General features: G+C 41.3%; 1 protein-coding gene across 4 annotated transcripts in view; it reads left to right on the forward strand.

The window, feature by feature from the left end:
• The window catches only part of PRR5 (proline rich 5), a 152,716-nt gene that overhangs the window by 35,655 nt on the left and 99,107 nt on the right, over positions 1-17,954 (forward strand). For 3 of the 4 annotated variants that reach the window (XM_050924962.1, XM_050924983.1, XM_050924972.1), the window contains exon 2: positions 6,435-6,571. The gene's annotated coding sequence lies outside the window, so the exon portion shown is untranslated. Of the gene's footprint in view, positions 1-6,434; positions 6,572-17,954 lie in introns of those variants that run through there. The other variant, XM_050925001.1, reaches the window with a different exon arrangement.

Consider the following 17,954-nt stretch of genomic DNA (forward strand, 5'->3'; position numbering starts at 1 on the left):
CTGGGGCGGGCGCAGAGCCGGGATTTGGGGGGTGGGAAGGTGGACCTGGATGTTAAGTGGGTGGGCTGCGGCCCACCCGTGGCTATGCATATCTGTCACATATCCGTCTCTCATCAATAGGGGAAAGTGTTCCGATTCATGTCAGTCCCTATCTGTATATCCATCGTGTGCACGTCAAACGACAGGAATTGGAACATGTTCCCCTATTGATGAGCAATGGATATGCGAAACAAAGGATAAGGAGGAGACGTATACCGGGGACCACCTGTAAAGCATATTGAAAGAGGTGAGCATGCAGCTGACGTTGCTCATATTCTCAGTTTGCCTGCTACGACGGTACGCACAATTTTTAAGAGTACTGATCGAATTTGTGAAAGCATTAGAAGTGCTATGAAATTGTCATCAATGAAGATAACAAAACAGAGAAACAGTACGATGGAGAAGATGAAACATTTGCTGACTGATTGAATTGATGACCTCCATCAAAAGAAAATGCCTCTCAGTTTAAGCTTGATTCGTGAGAAGGCCAAAAGCCCCTACCTAAGTTAGGCATAACTGACACTGTTTTATAGTATTGTATTAAAATGTTCTGTGTGTTTGAATGGTGTGAGTAGGGTTATACATTACCTTATTCAATGTTTTATGTGTAAAATGTGTATTGTATGACCTGTCATTTTAAAAAGGTACACTGTTTAGGTGAAAAGAGCATCATCATAGACAAGTGTGGAGATGTGAACTCATCCCCTCCCTTATTTCATTATCTCGTATGGGGAAAAATTCCTGGATATCCGTCATTTTGGTATCATCGCCTTTTTCAAGAATGTAACCTCGACGTATACCCGGGACCCCCTGTAGTTTATTAGAAGGCTTTTGAAGGTCAGCAGCAACAGGAGGCACACCCCACGAATGGGAATATGCGGACACCTCTGCAAAATAGAATCTCCGTTTGTGCCACTCAGCAGACCAAAGTGGAGAGCACAGCTAGTATGCGCTGTGCTTCCATTCCAGCCTTCCCCCACACTTTAGTGTATGGCCTTGTCTACACTACAACAGGTTTGCTGATAGGGCTTCCTGTTAATAGAAAAACCCTATTAATGGAGGCACAGCCTATACTAGCAAAAGAGTTATTTTCTTTTGCAATATAGCTTGCACCAGTTCCCCAAACAAAATAAACTATGCCAGCAAAAGGACTTGATTGCTGATATAACTATATCTACACTAGGGCTTTTGCTGGCATATCTGTGTGATTTTTTTCATATGGCTAATCTATAGCTATGCTGGCAAAACCTTCTGGTGCAGACCAGACCTTAATGTAATTCATAATACCACTTCTCTCAGTGCTAATTCGGGGATGCACTGACGGTAAAATCTCCAGTAGAAACAGGTGTGTGGTATTGCTGGTGCAGACATTCATGCGGCAGACCTTGGCTACTCCAGACTGTTAGGTTTATTGTAGTTTAATTTCAATTACCACGTCCATTTGTTTATTCTTTTGCTTGCATGCTTTTATACCACAGCCACTGAATTGGAAGCGCTTGTGTGCTGGTCACTCCTTGTTGGATTGAACATCACATACACTAACACCAGCTGACAGAAATTAGAAAGTATGTGATTGCTCTGACTACTAGAAGTAGGCAATAGGCATAGTGTGTGCAGCACTTTCAATTAAACTCAGTGCTGATTTGCAACACTTCTTGCTTATTCCAGTCCTGGGCAAGGACTGACAACCCGCCAAGATGAAATTGGTTCATGCTGGAAAAAATAAGTCTGGTGCCATCAGTCAAAGAGTATTATGCACTGTAATTTATTTTCAAATATAGACATATTGATTTTATATGTATTAATGATTGTGTGTGTATGTGTGTGTATATATATTCCCATTGGCTGGGAATGGCGAATCGCGGCCAGGAGCTGAGGGGCCCCATGCCTGCAGACACTCCATGTAAACAAAACACCCCAAGCCGCCAGCAGCTTACCCTGATGGGCTGGGAGCCAAAGTTTTCCAACCCCTGAAATATAGGGTCGGCTTATGAAAGGATCATACGGTTGTTGGTATTTTTACCTATCCATTTTGGGAGGTCGGCTTATAAACGAATGGGCTAAGGAATGAGGCCATGGCTACACTAGAGAGTTGCAGCGCTGGTGAGGGGGTTACAGTGCTGCAACTTAGGATGTGGCCACACTTGCAAAGCACGGCCAGCGCTGCAACTCCCTGGTTGCAGCGCTGGCTGTACACCCGGTCGAGCCTCGGGTGTAGCGATTCCAGCGCTGGTGATCCAGCGCTGGTCAGCAAGTGTGGACCCCACCAGCGCTTTTATTGACCTCCGGGGTATAAGGAGGTATCCCAGAATTCCTGTCCACAACAAACCAGAAGAAAGGGGGAGCTCGGAGTTCAGCCAAACTGCTTATTTAAAAAACAAACACGGCTCCTGTTTGCTGAGCGAGTGGAGGCAGGCAGGGGAATTACTTTGGAATGTTCACAGCTGTTTGCTTGAAGAGAGAAACAGCACGCTCACATGGCAGAGGGGGAGGGGGAAGTACATGTTGAGCAGATGCTTACCTGGTCTGACGGCTATTTAGGAGTGCATAATTTGCATTTAGTGAATGAGAGAGGAGTAGGGGAAGGGGTCAGAACTTTTAAAATGATTGAAGGTAGGCACTGTGTGTCTTCCAGTCCTTAGAACTTGCAAGGCAGGGAGCTGAGAACAGTGTGAGCTCCAAAAATCAATTCTCTCTGTCTCCCCCACGCTCCCTGTCACATTCCACCCCACCCCCCTCTTTTGAAAAGCACGTTGTAGCCACTTGAATGCTGGGATAGCTGCCCACAATGCACCACTCCCAGCAGCTCTGCAAATGCTGCAAATGTGGCCACACTGCAGCGCTGGTAGCTGTCAGTGTGGCCACACTGCAGCGCTGGCCCTACACAGCTGTACGAACACAGCTATAACTACCAGCGCTGTAGAACTGTAAGTGTAGCCATGGCCTGAGTGTATATTGTACTTCTCACATTCCAAATCTGAACAACTTCCAAATAAATGCAAATGAAATAAAAATCACCTGTCATAGGTATTTTCTTTTTTTGCCCCAATTCTTTGGTAGAATTACTCTAGCTGGAGGTTCAGGGTGGCCACTGTTCAGTCCTGGACTAGTGAGAGCTCGAAGGTCCTGTAGTTTTTGAACCATCAGGGCTGGAAATGGGCTCTTTATACCATTGAAGAGCTTGGGATTTGCCCCCTCTGATGTAGGGCACTTGTTTCTTTCCTTAGTTGATCATGAGGTATTAGGCCTTAAATCCACAACATGGCTATCCCTGAAACAGGTATTTTAAATGATTTTGAGCAGTTTGTAAAACACATTAGTTCTCATTTTACACTTCTTCGAATCTTTGTGCTGTGGACTCCTCCTGTTGCTTAGGCAGTTTGATTTTAAGGTGGAAGAATTTATAAATAGTACCAGCAAAATTTTAAAATGTTTAAAAACATTTCTACAATAGTTTATCTGTAAACAATATGGAATAAAAGAAAATATATGATGGGCTTAATGGATTCTTTTTTTATATGAGTAATACACCAGTTGCTTTGCAACTTGTTCAGATGTGCTTAACTCCAATTTATGCCCACTTGTTCCACAGCATCATGTTCATTCTTTCTCTCTCTCTCCTTCTGCCTTCACAGTTAGGCACTTGGAGAGGTACAGGATAGAAGATGAAAAGGGTTGCAATGACACATGTTTAATTCACTGATCATAAATGTACTGGCAGAATTGCTGAGCTATGATAATTAAAGTTGATTGCTTAATTTAAATTAAAAACTAATGTAATGTTCTGGTCTACTCTAAAAAATGACTAAAATTGACAATGTGGCTTTATATGTTTATTATCTTGCTTTGACACAATTTCAGATTTTCTCAAGAATATGCAAAATGGAGGGTTTTTCTAAATGCCAGCATTGAAAAGTCAAGCTAGGATCTGTAAGCCAAGCTGTGTTTTTTAACCCATAAGAAGCAGCTATTCCTGTATACTTTTCTGAACATAACATCGTTTAAAATAATAGCTGTTATCATGAATTTTCTTTGATTTTCCTGCTTAAGCAAAACATGTGCTTAAAATTAAGGATGTGAGCATTCCCACTGAAGTCAATGGGACTATCTCAGGTGCTCAAAGTCTTGTCCTGGATAGAGACCTAAGTTGGCCCTGTATTTGAGGAATTTCTTTTATCGTAAACAAAAGGGAGATCTCTCCCTGTCAGGAAACCAGTGCACAACTTAACAGAGACATGAAATGACATGCCTTTAGCTCCACTGCTTATGAATAATAAGTAATGAAATAAATGCAATTTAAAATATATTACATTTAAAAATTGTTATAAAAATAACAAATATAATAAGTTCTCAAACTTGTTGGGAACATCCTATTTCCTCTACAGCAGCATCTTCGAAAACAGGCTAACTGGGATCATCTTTAACATACCTCTCTAAAAATGCCCACAACAGCATTATGTCTGTATAATTAACCTTACAGAGGAGGGAAGAACTTTGGGAGGCAAATTTTCATATCATAACTTGGAAGCTGCAACGTATATTTTAAACAAGCCACACCCCTTGGAAAAAATTCTTTTCATATCTGAAGAAAATTAAATGTCTCTAAATTCTACTTTAATATAAAACAAAAATGCAAACAAATCCTCCAGTGGTTGCTTAAGAAGGACCTAAGTTCATAGAATAAATTCTACTTGTTGTTAAATATATAAACGTTATGGGCCTGATTTCTCGTTTGCCATGCATCTTGTGTAGTCATTGAGAAAGGCTACTAAATGACAGTTGATAGTGTTTTACAACTACTTTTGCATTCACTTTGCCCTGAGTTTAAAATACTATCATTCTGACTTAGTAGCATTTGGCACCCACTTTACACTGGTGTAAATGACTACACAAAGTTCAAGGCAATGGATAATCAGGCTCAGAAATAAAAAAAAAATTAATATGCAGCTGCCAATAACAGGCAAAAAGGGAGGACATTAAAAGAATGTAAATCTTTCATGCCAGAGTCTCAAGTAGCATAATAAAAGGCGATAGGCTTCCGTTTTTATAGATAAAACAGAGGAAGGGAAATCCAGACTGAGACTGTGGATTTTAGTAATAGCAATCTCAAAGGGGAGTGTAAGACCTACTCAAGAGAGGCAGGGCTCAGAATGCTGGGTCTGCCATTGCTGATAACAGAATTTCAAGCAGCTTTTTAAAATACATTTATATCTTCTCAACAGTCAGACCCACCTCAAAGGTCTGTCTGTCTGTCTTGGATTTTTGGTTTGGGCCTGTGATCTCATACAATCCAGTCTGTTTTAAACTGGGCATCTGCCACCTTTTTGGTTTTGGAACATGTTATTTCCAATGCGTGTGTTAATGGAAACTGATCTTGTTTTTACCAGTGGGTGTAGCTATTAGCATTGGTGTTAATGAGCCAATCTCCAGTAAAGAAGACAAAGCAAGAAAGGGAAAGGCAATCAGAGAAGCATCCATTTGTATCAGTGTTAATTAGGGCTGGCATAATTTGATATTTATTAGTTTTATAATTTTGATGGATAATGTCGGGATTTATTTTTAACCAGTTTTTAGATTTTTATCAATGTATTTTCAAAGTAGGACTATTTTGGGGTTTTAGGCATTTTTTTAATTTTAATTTTATTATTAAATGTTCACGGTTGCTGGACATCGGGTGGGGGATCAGACATTTGCTTATTGATAGTAAACGTTGAGATTCAAAAACTGAAAGCTTTATAGGCTGTTTAAACACAAATTGTCAACTTCACATGTCAAAATGTATAAAGTAAATATCCTTAAATCAACAGATCATATTGGTTTGTACTATTTATTTGCTAGTCCACTTGTAACAAGGCTAAAATCACTGGATTTTGACTAAAGTTCTCAAACAACATTTTTTGTGCTTTATCTATCTGTCAACTTTGCTTATTGATGGAAATACATGTTTGTTGGTTTGTGGGTGTATGCTGAAATTGATATTGACTGAAATTTATCGATCAAAATTTTTAAACCTTCCAAGCTTAGTGATGAAATGTTAGAGCGTTGTGACACATACAGATTCTAAGGTCAGAAAGACACCACTGTGATTATCTCGTCTGACCTCTTGTATAACACAGGCCATAGAACTTCTCCAAAATAATTCCTAAAGTATATTTTTTAGAAAAACATCCAATCTTGATTTAAAAATTGTCAGTGATGGCGAATCCACCACGACCCTTGGTAAATTGCTCCAGCTATTGAACATTTATGCCTTATTTCTATTCTGAATTTGTCTGTCTTCAACTTCCAGCTATACTCCACTCTGCACAATGGATGGGAGCCTTTATTCATACTGTCGAGATATAATTCGCATCTTAGAACATGTGCAATACATTCTTTTTCATCTTCTTTTGCAGAGCTGCCTTTTTTGCAAGTTGCTAATCTTTTCCACCAAATTTTCTTGACTGTTGGAATTTTTCTGTGACACTTGGGAATATATTGCAGAGGTGCTCGACATCTGCTATTCAGTCCTGTGTTCTACACCCTTTAGCAGGTAAGCTACTGTCATTGCAGCACCAATTGTTCACTGTTAAAATGTTTCCACTTCTCAAACATCCCTGCAGAGGGCTCGACTTTGATGAAATGAAGAGCTGACTCTGGTTAACTTCTATATTGCACAATCTCCCACAACAACTCCGCGTTGTATTATCTGCCATTGAAGAATTAGTGCATAACATGGCAGTATCGTATGACGTTGGAAGTCAGCTCATGTCAATATGTATTGCTCTGGCCTTCTAGCAATTAAAAATTGCACCAGTAACCTCCTAATTGTGAATCCATTTGCAGCTGGATTAGAGGTAACTCTCTGAAAAAGCAACATAAGTGATTGGTTGAGGCCTTGCACTTGGGGGTGGAGGGGCTCTGCATAACTTCAACTCATGGGCTGAGAAGCCCTTATAACATTAAACTGGAGAGGTTGGCCCTGTAGACCATAAAGCCAATCTTGAGTTGGATTAAAGATTTCAGTCATTGTTCACCAATACACGGTTCATTCATGTGCGTTGCTAAAACTGAGTCCAAGGGATTAACATTTGGGATTAGGGTTTTCAGGGGATAGGGTATTTTATGGATTTCTTGAAATAATTTTCAGAAAACATCAATCATTGGGAATGGGGGAGAAAGAAAGTGAGGGGAGAGAGCAAGAGAGAATGTGTGTATGTATGTGATAGAGAGAAATATGCTGTGGTTCCTTACCAATCCTTTTCAGTTTATTTCTTTTAACAATGATACCACATGTAGTTACTCTGATTTTTCTAGGCAATTAAATATTGCTCAGACAAAAGTTTCCACTAACCACTTTAAAATTTTTCTTCCCAAACCGTCTGAGGTTTTCTCATCCCTAAGAAGACCTTAAAGAAAGTTTATCCCACTGATTTGACTTAACTTCATCAGCAAACTATAGAATCTAAATTTTGCAGTGGCTTCATTTTTTAAAAATAATGTGGTAGACTTCCCTGAAGGTTCTCACTGTAAAAATATTTAAACATTTTCTTATAATAAACAACCCCATATATGATGCTTTATTCTGAATTTATACCAGGCAATAAATGCTGGAGCATTCCTGGTGACATTTCTCACCCAGATTGTATTCATTCTCCATGTTAGTTAATTTCAATGGTGAGGATTAGATTTCCATATATATAAAGTGACCATGTCTCAGTGGGGACTGCTCATGAGTATAAGTGCTACACAACATCAGGATGGTAAATTGAGTCTTGTATTATGTTCAATTAAATAATTTAGCGCAGATTGTGACTGCGGGTGTTCCAAGTAGGAGCTTCCTCAACCCCTTGTGCATTCCCCATGAGAACTAGGTGCAATCAAAGTCCCTGCCCTCAGGAAAAAATAATGACGGTCCACATTGTGCCTGGCCCTTGTGCAGTGGGAGCATTCAAAAAACCTTCTCTTCTTGTACACCCCATGCTATAGTTATAGTCCTTGTGTGCTCCTGAGTGAAGGACTGCTTCTGATTAGTGCCAATAGCAGTTCTGGTCATGCTGGGTAAAGGCAGAATGATGCCTCCAGTCCCTGATACCAGCAGACAGAGCTTGCCATCTGAGGAGGATTTCCCCCATGCCCAATACAAGGATGTGGTATAAAGCCAGAATTTAGCCCCTCAGACCTGAGAATCTAACTTGAACTTCTCAGAGTAATAGCAGTACTTTGCACATGTATTGCACCTCTCATGTGAGATTTCAAGGCTACTGCCAGCCCAGTGGCCCCATGTGAAATGAGTTGGCACTGTGAGTAGCAGACAGATCATAGCAGACAGGGGTCCATGTCACAGCTGGTGTTTATTGGTAGTCTCAAGTCAAGGACAGAATGGGCATGGACCCTCTCACTCTTAGGCCACGTCTACACTACAGCATAAAATCGAAATTATTAAAACCGGTTTTATAAAACTGGTTTTATAAAATCGATTTTACGCGTCCACACTAGGGCACATTAATTCGGTGGTGTGCGTCCATGGTCCTAGGCTACCATCGATTTCCGGAGCGGTGCACTCTGGGTAGCTCAGTAAAAGAGTGAGACCAATAACTTCGATTTCCGTCCACACTAACCCTAAATCGATATAGTAATATCGATTTTAGGGTTACTCCTCTCGTTGGGGAGGAGTACAGAAATCGATTTTAAGAGCCCTTAAAATCGATTTAAAGTGCCTTGTAGTGTGGACGGGTACAGCGTTAAATCGATTTAACGCTGTTTAAATCGATTTAAAGCTGTAGTGTGGACCAGGCCTTAGAGATGATTCCTCTTGAGGCAGGACAGTATTGACAAGCCATTATGGGGAAAGTTGTATTTCTGCTGTCCATGTTGATTCTGTTCTGTGGGAAACCAGAGAACTTTCATTTCCACGTCTGCTAGTCTTTCAACGTCCCCAAAGCTAATATTCACTGTAAAGTTTAAGTAAAAGCAACAGTGATGGCATATACAATAACTCAGTCATTACCGGGTGGACTAAATATGGACTTAGTCTTGTACTTATCCACTACCTAGCATTGATCCCCTTTAGAATGGTTTTACTATGAACAGGCTGTCTTTGCATTATTTTGTTTTGAAGCTTTTTAGACTCATAGACTCATAGACTCATAGGTCAGAAGGGACCAATATGATCATCTAGTCTGACCTCCTGCACAAGGCAGGCCACAGGACCCTACCCATCCACTTTTATACAACCCCTAATCCAGGACTGAGTTATTGAAATCCTCAAAACTGGTTTGAAGACCTCAAACTGCAGAGAATCCACCAGCAAGCGACCCATGCCCCACGCTGCAGAGGAAGGCGAAAAACCTCCAGGGCCCCTGCCAATCCGCCCTGGAGGAAAATTCCTTCCCGACCCCAAATATGGCGATCAGCTAAACCCTGAGCATGTGGGCAAGACTCACCAGCCAGCACCCAAGAAGGAATTCTCTGCAGTAACTCAGTTCCCATCCCATCCAACTTCTCCCCGCAGACCATTGAGCAGACTTATCTGGTGATAATCCAAGATCAATTGCCCAAATTAAACTATCCTATCATAACATCCCCTCCATATACTTATCCAGCTTAGTCTTGAAGCCAGATAAGTCTTTTGCCCCCACTACTTCCCTTGGAAGGCTGTTCCAAAACTTCACTCCCCTAATGGTTAGAAACCTTCGTCTAATTTCAAGTCTAAACTTCCTAATATCCAGTTTGTACCCATTCGTCCTCGTGCCTACATTAGAACTAAACTTAAATAATTCATCTCCCTCCCTAACGTTAACCCCCCTGATATATTTATATAGAGCAAGCATATCCCCCCGCAACCTTCTTTTGGCCAGGCTAAACAAGCCAAGCTCTTTGAGTCTCCTTTCATAAGGCAGGTTTTCCATTCCTCGGATCATCCTATAGCCCGTCTCTGGACCTGTTCCAGTTTGAATTCATCCTTCTTGAACATGGGACACCAGAACTGCACACAATATTCCAGATGGGGTCTCACCAGCGTCTTATATAACGGTACTAACACCTCCTTATCCTTGCTGGAAATACCTCGCCTAATGCATCCTAAAATCGCATTTCCTTTTTTAACAGCCGTATCACATTGTCGGCTCATAGTCATCCTGCTATCAACCAATACCCCAAGGTCCTTCTCCTCCTCAGTCGCTTCCAACTTATGCGTCCCCAACGTATATCTAAAATTCTTATTATTAATCCCTAAGTGCATGACCTTGCACTTTTCACTATTGTATTTCATCCTATTACTCTTACTCCAGTTTACAAGGTGGTCCAGATCTTCCTGAATAGTATCCCTGTCCTTCTCTGTGTTAGCAATACCCCCCAACTTTGTGTCATCCGCAAACTTTATTAGCACATTCCCGCTCTTTGTGCCAAGGTCAGTAATAAAAAGGTTAAATAAGATCGGTCCCAAAACCGATCCTTGAGGGACTCCACTAGTAACCTCCTTCCAGCCTGACAGTTCACCCTTCAATACAACCCGCTGGAGTCTCCCCTTTAACCAGTTCCTTATCCACCTTACAACTTTCATATTCATCCCCATCTTTTCCAATTTAACTAACAGTTCCCCATGTGGAACCATGTCAAACGCCTTACTGAAATCGAGGTAAATTATATCTATCGCATTTCCTTTATCTAAGTAATCCGTCACCTTCTCAAAGAAGGAGATCAGATTGGTTTGGCACGATCTACCTTTAGTAAATCCAAGTTGCAATTCGTCCCAATTACCATTGACCTCTATGTCCTTGACTACTTTCTCCCTTAAAATTTTTTCCAAGACCTTACATACTACAGACGTCAAGCTAACAGGCCTATAATTACCCGGATCACTTTTATTCCCTTTCTTAAAAATAGGGACTGTGTTAGCAATCCTCCAGTCGTACGGCACAACCCCCGAGTTTATCGATTGCTTAAAAATTCTCGCTAACGGGCTCGCAATTTCACGCGCCAGTTCCTTTAATATCCTTGGATGGAGATTGTCCGGGCCCTCCAATTTTGTCCCATCAAGCTGTAAAATTCTTCTTGATTAACTCTGAATCGCGCAGTAAACAAACTGGCATATAAATGCCATCTGTCTCTACTGTAAAATGCGTGAAACTAGTTAATTTATCATGGTTCACAAAAAACATTACAGTGTTGGACTATCAAAAGGGAGCCCTGTTAAAGCGGGACAATATTTGACAGTTTGTGTTTAGTAAATTAAGAGCACCCTGTCGATGTGTTTGTCTAGTAAATGTACCAATAGTTGATGAAAAGACAGACTGCATCCTGTGAATCCAGGAGTTTTCAATCACTTGTTTTCTTCAATGCAAAGCCTGTAATTTCTCACTTGCTGGCAATACAATAATAAGCCCAGACATTAAATGATGCTTGTGGCAATAAGTGCAGCATTATAATAAGATCTTATTTCCTACCCCTGCACATATTTTCATAGTTGTAGTTATTATTATTAACTTGTAGTATGGAATGGCCTCAAAGTCCCAATCAAGATCAGGGTCCCATGGTGCTAGGCATTGTACAGAATACATATCTGAACCAGGCAGGCCATTCGTCCAGTTTTAAGCCCAGTAGCCCTGCTTTTCTAAGGTTTGTCCTCCATGCAGGAGTGAAACAAAACTGGACATAGTTTTGAATGGTATCAAATAGGGGAATGCCCTTTTATAAAGCGTGCCGCCCCGCCCCTACTAGCATGCATGTGAAGCCACACTGGTGGGGTCACGTTGTCGGGTGTGGACCCATGCCATTCCTGAAAGTACTAAAATGTCCGATATTCTGGGGATGTGTGAGTGGCCTCCCTAATATAAACCTGGTCTCTGTTCCCATTAGCTTACATTCTGAGGTCCTGACCCTTACAAATACTTATGCATATGCTCAACTTTAAGCAAGTGAGCAATCCCATTTTCCTCAATGGAATTATCATTTGCTTAAGGTCAGGCAGGTGCATGAGTCTTTGCAGGATAGGGGCCTAATTAGAAACGGGACTGCACTATGTTTCTTCCATTCACAAAAGCAGGAGGAAGGATGATGTAACAGTAATAAATCATACACTTGGTTTATATAGCTAACATAGTGCACAACTGGATGATTGACATCATTTCATCTCTTATTTAATATCTTTAAAATTCCATTTCAAATCCTAACCCCTTGGACTCCCTTAACATTACCCTCACCCAGAAAAAGTGATCCTGGACTTACGGCCTATTTTTATTTTATTATTTGTTTTCCTCCCTTCTCCATAAATTATACCCAACCAACCTTCACTTAGGAAGTTCCATGGAGGGGTCTAATCCACACAGTGGTCCTTGCTGGGGGCTGCAGGGCCATATGCTCCCAGTGTCCTAAATCTGCAAAGTGGGTGAGGTCAGGGAAATTCAGCTAGCCTCTCTCCCCTAACTCTTTTGTGCTGCTGGCAAATCGCTGCTGAATCTCTTGAAATAGCGACTAAAATATTTACCTACTTGAAATACCAGTTCAACCTGTTAACCAAAAAAACCACCCCAAAGACAAAACAGTGCTCAACTAAGGTTGGAACAGTTGCATCAGAAAATGATGCAAAACATTAACAGTGTGCATGTCATGTCAGGTAAAGATATTGCTGTCATGGTTGGCTGAGCAGAAAAGCAGATACATAACAGCCATAGAACCCGCTCCTGGGTGCAGTGTTTGCTCAGCTTGAAAAAAGGGAAGCAGGATTTGTGATGCTGGAATTTAACACAAGAATTTTTTAACTGCCTCTTTCAAAGCAGGCATCTCATGTTGCTGAACTGAAGTGCCATTCCACCCAGCAGCCTCCTAGACACATTGTGGCTCTTTAGAACCCTTTTGGTGACTACCGTGCAGCCGGGGATGAGATTTCTGACTTGGGTAGATGTACCCTCACTAGCTTTGACTGAGGTTTGCCACCCAAGTATAATCCCACCCAGCCCCCTGTACTCAGGTGGCTAGCCCCTGCTGATGCCCATTTAGTGATGGCTGCATTGCTATTATTACCACACTGGCTCGATCAAAGCTAGCATGGGTGTGTCTACTCAAATCGGAAATTATACCTCTGGCTCTAGAGTAGTTGTACCCATTAGGTGCTGAGTAACCGCCAGGAATGGGCAGATAAAGAGTGTTCTTCAACATCACTCCAATTTGTCTCAATTTACCTTATTCATTTCTGCTCAGATACTAACTACAAAGCAAGGAGAGAAAAGTAGTATGACTTCCACATTTTTCTCCAACTTCAAACAGAGTCTGTATAAGAAACTTTTGTAGGGTTAGGGACTATATAAAGAAAGACAAATTGAGGCACAGAAGGGTTAAATAATTTGCCCACAGTCAAAAAACAAGTCACCAGTAGTGCCAACCCCAAACCTTCAAAAATCATATTGGGGCTCAAAAAGTCATGAAACTGATTTGAAAAATCACAAGATTTAAAAACAAATAAACAATTGGGTTCTTTTAATTTGCCTTCAGGTTTCTGATCCTTTTAAGGCACACTTTTTCAAGCTTTTCTCCAAAACCATGAGGGCTAGAAACACATTTTTTTGATAACAAGTAAGATTCTCAGGTAGTCCTAGGACTCCAAGAGCTGGAGCTTTGAGTATAATGCCAAATGTTGTGAGATTCGCAATGAAAGCACAAGAGTTGGGGAGACTCAGTCAATGATAGAGTTGGGACCATTACCCAGGAATCATGGCTCTCTCATCCCCATAGTCTAATCACTAGACAATACTTTCTGAAATTTAACATTTTTTAAAAAAACTTAAATAGATAAATAAACATAACATTTTGAGGGGGTCAATTCATAGTTTGAAAAACCTCTTGACTAAGATTTTCAAAAGCTCCTAGTGATTTTGGATGTCTCATTTTTTAGTTGCCTGCCTTCTGGCACCTTCGCGTGACCTGAATACACTGCTTCCTCAATATAACGCCACCCAATATAACACAAATTTGGATATAACGCAGTAAAGCAGTGCTCTGGGGAGGGGCGAGGGCTGTACACTCTGGTAGATTAAAGCAAGTTCAATATAACACGGTTTCACGGTAAGATTTTTTTGACTCCCAAGGACAGCGTTATATCGAGGTAGAGGTGTATTTGTAAAGTATGGAGCCATGCACCTTTTAAAAATTAAGGCCACTTTCAGGTCTTTAAAGCTGCACACCCAGAATTGAGTTAGCCAAAATTCCTAGCCAGGTCTGAAATGTTTTAAATTGCTAAAAAGTTTGAAATGGGAGGTTTTCTGTTAAAAGTGTGTGGTGGGGAAAGGGTGGTATTATGGTAAAAACAAATGTTTCAGCTTTCAAATTTGCTCATGTGGAATAAATTTGGTGGTTTGATTTGAGATTTGTATTTCACTTTCAAATGGCATGTTAATTTCTTGTACTAAATAAAATAAAGAAAATCAAATAGAGGAGCATGAATCAAAAGCCTGGATCTGAAATTTGAGGAAGGGAGCAACTGAAATCTACATCATACAGCTGAATTCTACAAATGGCCTCTTGGCTTTATAACAGACTAAGCTATAAATTCATATTGAACTTGGAGTGTTTCTTTTTGAGCCAATCTCTAAAATATGTGAGTAATCAAATAAACATGATCTAAAGAGATTTACCATTTGAGGGATTGTTTGAGGGATGTTGCATTTTGCTTTTAGATTTATTTCACTTTATATGTCATCCCCTCTCCACCCTACTCATCTCTTAAGGATTTGCTGGCTCATTGTGTTGACTATACACAGAAGCTGCAGAATGGGGTGGAAAACTGATGCTTTTACAGGAATGGAAACATTTTATTTTTACCAGCTGTACTGGTCAGTCTGACTAAGCAGGTATCCTAAAGGCTGCTGCAAGCTATAGTCTCTTACAGAGTCCTAATCACCTGCTGTATGTTTACATTCAGCTATAATTACAGTTCTTGGTCCTTAGCGTCCCACCTGTCTTTGAGGAATGGAACAGGAACTCAGCATAATTCAGTTGAATTTATCTTGCAAGCAATATCCCCAGCAAAGCAGTAAGAATTTTATGGCTGCAGGACTTCTCTAGTCTAAAGCAGGAATGGATTGATCTCACATGGAATAAATATGAACTGAGCCAAACCACTGCAAAGAACTAAAATCAAAATGAAATATGACCCAAGGTTTGGAAAAATGTGGTTGCCTCCCTTTTTCTTTTCTTCTCTCCCCTCCCCCCAATCCCCTTTTCCTTTTCCTCTTTTCTTGCCCCAGAAACAGAGAAACCAAAATGTCATGAGAGAGGCTGCTGTTTAGGTGTGCCTGCCCTCACTAAAATCAGGAAGAACTGAAAATCTTGCCAGAATTCTGACCTCGTGAATTCCAGTATCAAAGAGGTATTCTGGCAGTCCTTACTCAAGCAAAACTCTCATTGATTTCAGTGGGAATTTGACCAAGTAAAGATCACAGGACTGAGACAATTTTCAGATAAGCTTTGGGAACTTGTTTGACAAGGATCTCTGAGCCTTTTGATGTTTGACATCACTAGTCTGAAGCCCATTGCAGCTTTATGAAATTGGCCGATTCGTCTAGCTGCGCTGACTCACCTAGTAAACTGTTTGAAGTGGCCGTGGCTGACGGAGCTTAAATAAGAAAACCAGAATTTAAGAATAATGCATTTTTCCCCCAGAGTTGATGGCAGATTATGAAGAATTTAGAACAAAGCAATAATGAAATGAAAGGAGGTCTGACAAACATGCTAGCTTTTCACTGAGGTACAGGAACTTCCTGCTAAGTGATGTTTAAAGCACCTCCTAAAAGGACGTGGAGAACCCAGCTTGTGACTGTAGGCTCTGAATCATTGGGGCACTTGCATGGAGTTAGAGTGTACGTACTCTCTGCCCTGAGTAGAGGCTAACATGCAGCTGCACCACCTCCAAAGTATAGCGGAGAATGAATAAGTGACTCAGACATTCTCAGTTCCTCCTCCACTCCCCTCTTGCCCTGAGGGTGGTGTAGGGAGGGGAAGTCACTTCACTCCCCTTTTTGGAGCAGTTTACTCCTCTGTGTTCATCTGGCCAGCTATTCTGGCAGAGCAGGAAGGGAGCCTGGGTTCCATGCACTCCACACCTACTTTGTGCTGAACATCAAGCAAGTAGCTCTGTTTACTGCATCCAGAATCACAATCTGAGCAGGGGCATATGGGGGACTTCCTGAGCACAGCAATCCTTTGACACCCAAGCTGGAGAGTTTGAAACTTGCTCCACTAGAAGAAACAGCTGTGCTTGGCTCTGCAGCCTTCTCTTACCCATGCCATTAGATCACTATGACCGAAGAAGCTGTTTTTTTAGGAGCCATCATAGGCTTTTAAGTTGGTTCTTAAATTTCAATGCATTTAAAAAATAAAATCATAGGATCATAGATCATTAGGGTTGGAAGGGACCTCAGGAGATCATCTAGTCCAACCCCCTGCTCAAAGCAGAATCAATCCCCAAATCCCTAAATGGCCCCCTCAGGGATTGAACTCACAGCCCTGGGTTTAGCAGGCCCATGCTCATGATAAAGGCAATTATTTAAAAGGCAAATAAAAGACCAATTGCTTCCAAAAAGTGTAAATATTTACAACAGAATTAAATTACTGGTTTGCTGTAATATGTAGTGTTTCATTTACTAGAACAGGTCAGGCTGAAGTCATCACCCATGTGTTTTCATTGGCTTCAGTGCACTTTGTACCTAACATTTGGTCGGTCTTACTTGGTAATTAATTTGTTTTCTGTGTAATTGTCCACTGTGACATGTGTGCATCTCATCTACATTAATAAGGCAGGCAAGTATTATCTTTCCATTTTACAGGTGTTGAACTGAGGCATAAAGAGATCACAGAGCTTGCCCAAGTTCACAGAGGAAGTTCCATCTCACTGTGTAAATTACAAGCCTTCCTTTCATGTCCTCTGGACTGTGAGGTGCAGGACTTTCAAAAGCACTCTGTGTTGGCCTAGATCTACTCCACTGAAGCCAGAGGGAATTTTACACTGACATCAGTTGGAGCAGATTTAGAGCAAGGCTGAGCACTTTTGAAAATCCCACGCTGACTGTCATTTTCTTAAATATACAACATTGTGACCAAGAAATGAAAAAGCAAAACCATTAGCCACTCTAAAGGTTAATCTACACCAGTCGTTCTCAAACTGTGAGTTGGGACCGCAAAGCGGGTCAGGACCCCATTTTAATGGGGTCACAAGAGCTGGCTTAGATTTCCTGAGGCCCAGGGCCAGAGGCCAACCCCACCATGTGGGGCCGAAGCCAAAGCCTGAGGGTTCTGCCCTGGGCAGTGGGACTCAGGTTACAGACCTTCTGCCTGGGGAGGATTTCAGCTTTGCCCACCCCCCACCTGGGCTTGGGCTTTGGCCCCCGCGGGGCTTGGGCAGGCTCAGGCTTCAGTGCCCCCTCCTGGGATTGTGTATTAATTTTTGCTGTCAGAAGGGGGTCATGGTGCAATAGAGTTTGAGAACCCCTGATCTTCACAGAGTAACCATGCACTGCAGTGGTTTCTAAATTGGTGTGTTAAAGAGCACTGCTAGGGAACCATTAGTGAACACCAGTGGGGTTTACATGGACCAGTTGATGCTCAACACATTAGTGTACTTTAAAATCACAGCCCCATAGTGCACATTATCCGACTGTCTAGACAAGTCCATCGTGCATGTGACTTGCAGAGTCATCCAGCCAGTGGAGAGAGCACTGCTCAAGAAAGATGCCATGTGAATGATCCTTAGCTGAAAGGCTCAGTTGGTTCAGACACTTCAAAGATGAAAAAAAGGGGGGAGAAAATCTCTTTCAGAAGGAAAAGGACTAAATAGGCCAGGGAAGAAATACTAGTTTTAAACTTCTAAGTAGATTTTATAAGCAATGGGGAGCCAAATAAAAAGTTAAAACCCATTTGACAAAAGGTACTTGTTGTCTCTTTAA

This window comes from Gopherus flavomarginatus, chromosome 1 (genome assembly GCF_025201925.1).
Source record: "Gopherus flavomarginatus isolate rGopFla2 chromosome 1, rGopFla2.mat.asm, whole genome shotgun sequence".
In the NCBI taxonomy this organism is placed as follows: Eukaryota; Metazoa; Chordata; order Testudines; family Testudinidae; genus Gopherus; species Gopherus flavomarginatus.